The sequence below is a fragment of the Carassius carassius genome, chromosome 25 (assembly GCF_963082965.1).
Source record: "Carassius carassius chromosome 25, fCarCar2.1, whole genome shotgun sequence".
NCBI classification, from domain to species: domain Eukaryota; kingdom Metazoa; phylum Chordata; class Actinopteri; order Cypriniformes; family Cyprinidae; genus Carassius; species Carassius carassius.
Genome location: NC_081779.1, coordinates 9594616 through 9598496, shown reverse-complemented (window position 1 = coordinate 9598496; position 3881 = coordinate 9594616).

Below are 3881 nucleotides of genomic sequence, written 5' to 3'. Positions count from 1 at the left end.
ACAAATCTTGTCTGAATCAAGAAAGAAAAATGCACAGATGAAGTACCTTTTACAAGTGAAAACAGTCTTAAATGCTCCTAAACAAATATGTCGGTGGACTCAAGTGATGTAGTGCAAAATTTCTCCAAATCTGTCCTGATGAAGAAACTAACTCATTTACATCTTGAATGGCCTGAGGGTGAGTACATTTTCAGCAAATTCTCATGTTTAGATGAACTCTTCCTTCAAATAACTGACCATCAGACTGTTTATACCAGTGTAAAGATGTGGTCAAACACACAACAGTGCATTTCTAGGAACTCTTCACTGTGCATATATCACACACGTACATATAAAAGGATGTATTTGCAGTCATTGTCACTAATGGTGTTTGCTGTGTGTGACTGGAGACGGTCTGATCATTTACTGACAACATCATTATCCGGAGCTTATTGATCCTGTCATACTGCTGGGAACAACAGCACACACACACACACACACACACACACAGTCAGTCACTGCTTCGTTTTAATTAATAATTAAAGCAACACTGTTCATTTCAGAAATTGTCAGTAAACATCTTGCTCATGTTTTTATTGTCGTCAGTGTTAAACACAATCATTACAGACCAATGCCAAACCAAGACACAATATTGTATGTTCTGCTGTGACCTGACTTCAATATCAGCAGAAGTCAGGTCGCCTGCACTGTTGTGTGACCATCAAATCACTGGCCTGCGGTGACTATCCATTCAAGTTTCATGCAATGAAGGCATTTGTCAGAAAGCATCATTTAGACAAAGCTTTTTCATAGATTTTTGTTTTGTAGTGTTGTCTGTGTCATTTGAGACTTCAATAATAATTTAATATAATAAAAGTTCAATTTATGTAAGGCATAATGTACAGTCATTTCGGGTATTATTACAAAATAAATCCAGACAGGGTGATCAGAGCCATGCAATACTCGCATGTCTATACTCACTGAGAAGACATAACATTATTGTGGCAGAGGAGTGAGGCACTGGATTGACAAAAAATATATATAAAAAAAAATCACTGTATTTTTGACGTCCCAAAATGTCCTAAGATAAAAAGTTGTGTGTGGTTTAGCAAGGTGTGTTGCCTGTAAAATGTTGTTTGTAGCAAAGTGGAATTAGATTAAATTAATTTATTAATTTATATTAGGAATTTTGTAAATATAATTAACTGTGCAATATGAAGCATTACATGTGGTTAACATTAAATAATCAACATACGTAATTATTATGGTTATTAGTTAAGAGTGTAGCTCTGCTTTTATTAATTTAGAAGTATATAATATGCATCATATTATAAGGTGTAGCATAACAGCTGTTTGGTTTTCAGCACGTAAAAGAGGCCCACATGTATTCGTCACCAGGGTAACGCCTCACTGGACCTATTATGGGATTGCGTTGCTTTAGAGTCTGTCCGAGTCCTATATTGTCTCAGCGTTGTCGCTTGAAACCTGTGCTCATGGGACTCCAATCCAGCAGTCTTACTATTAATACACACCGGAGAGTTTTACTAACATTCATTTACTTTCTCTCTCTTTCTCATTCTGTCTATTCCACCTAGACTTGTATCTTTGAGATTTAGAAGCTCTCTAATTTTTTCTCTCTCTTGCCACTATGAATATATTCACCTATATTTGTATTCTGCACCATCTGCTATCACTATAACACGTTTTTAGAAATTTTATTGGAAAGATAATGTCAAAGTTCTTAATTCATAAACATGTTAATTGTTTAATAGTAAAACAATTTTATATTTAACAAGTGAATACACATGTGAATGTGTAAATTGTTAGGCACTAAATTAAATGTGATGTGTAAGGCTTTTCTTGGTTATGTTTCTTACTTTTGTTATCACCTATGCACACTTGGGATGCATGCTCATTATAGTTTGTTTGGTGTTGGTAGATTTAAAAAAAAAAAAGAAGTCTCTTATGCTCATCAATGTTGTATTTATTTAATAAAAAAACACTGTTTTAACAGTTATGTTGTGAAATATTATTGCTATTCATAAAATGCAAATCTTTACTCATTACTCCAGTCTTCAGTGTCACATGATCCTTCAGAAATAATTCTAATATGCAGTTTTGCATCTCAAGAAACATTTCTTTTTATTGTCAGTGTTGAAAACAGTTGTGCTTCTTTATATCTTTGTGGAAACCATGATTTAATTATTATTATTATATATTTTTTTCTGGATTCTTTCAAGAAATGAAAGTTCAAAAGAACAGCATTTACTTCAATTAGAAAGACCTTTTCTATCATTTTGATAAAATGTAAAAATGAATCGCAGCTATTTATTGTACCACCTGCATCATTTATGGAGGAATTGGTTTATTAGTGTATTTAAAATTACAAAGGAAAAGCTCAAGTAGGTTTGTAAATTAACATTGTACAAATTATATAAGAATGTCAGCACTTTTTTTGTGCAGTCTTGTGTTTGTGTGCAGTCACTGATTTCTCATCCCTTTTTTTAATCTGTTTTCTTATTTATTTGCACACTCTTGTTTATGCTCTCTCTATCCTCTTGCACTCCGTTAGTTCTTGGATCTCTCTCTGATTCTCTTTCTTTCTCCTCTAAATGGGAGAGAGGAGAGCTCGTGGCCTATATAGAAATCCCAGTGGGAGTGTATGAATCGCAGATCCTCTCTGACTAGCTGTTTTGTCATGTTTTATATCATTCAACTAATAAAAGGCAACTCCGTTTACTAACGACCCAGCATCCCATAAGAGCATTGTTCTAAATGTACTGCAAACACAGTTGTTTGCTTCAGAACATGTTCTCTCTTTTCCCCGATTTCCCCTTCTTTGCGCAAATTGCAGTCACGCTCTCTTTCTTTGTCTTGCTCTCTGATTTTCTCTCTCGTTAAAGTGCAGTACTGAGATAAAGTGTAATTGAAGAATACTGAGCTACAATCCTGCCAGATGAGGAGATTTGGCTCTGGAGAAAGACATCTTTAGAAACATGCTCTTTTGCAGTGGAATTATCTTGTCATTTAGTATGTACAACGGTTGTGTGAGTTTTGCGCCATTTCCTGATTGGCTGGCTTTTCATTCCTCCAGGGCATGGTCAAGATCCGCTTTCTGAAATGGGCTTTATGTAGTTTGCCCTGATTATTTGCAAAGAGAAAAAAAATATTTCTGAAAGATGTTAAACAATATTCCGTCATTCACAGAGGAAAGTTGTCTTGCTCTTTCATGGCTGAGGAGATATAATGGAGTTCTCAGTTATGTTTACTTTAAGCTTGCTGTTTGTTTCAGATGTTTTTCCTATTTTATATGCATATTGATATATGTACGCTACCTGTCAAAAGTTTGGGGTCACTTAGATTTTTTATTATTATTATTATTATTATTTTTAATCAGCAAGGATGCATTAAATTAATCAAAAATGTTTTATTATATATATATATATATATATATATATATATATATATATATATATATATATATATATATATATATATATATATATATACAACCCGAATTCCGGAAAAGTTGGGACGTTTTTTAAATTTTAATAAAATGAAAACTAAAGGAATTTCAAATCACATGAGCCAATATTTTATTCACAATAGAACATAGATAACGTAGCAAATGTTTAAACTGAGAAATGTTACACTTTTATCCACTTAATTAGCTCATTTAAAATTTAATGCCTGCTACAGGTCTCAAAAAAGTTGGCACGGGGGCAACAAATGGCTAAAAAAGCAAGCAGTTTTGAAAAGATTCAGCTGGGAGAACATCTAGTGATTAATTAAGTTAATTGATATCAGGTCTGTAACATGATTAGCTATAAAAGCTTTGTCTTAGAGAATCAGAGTCTCTCAGAAGTAAAGATGGGCAGAGGCTCTCCAATCTGTGAAAGACT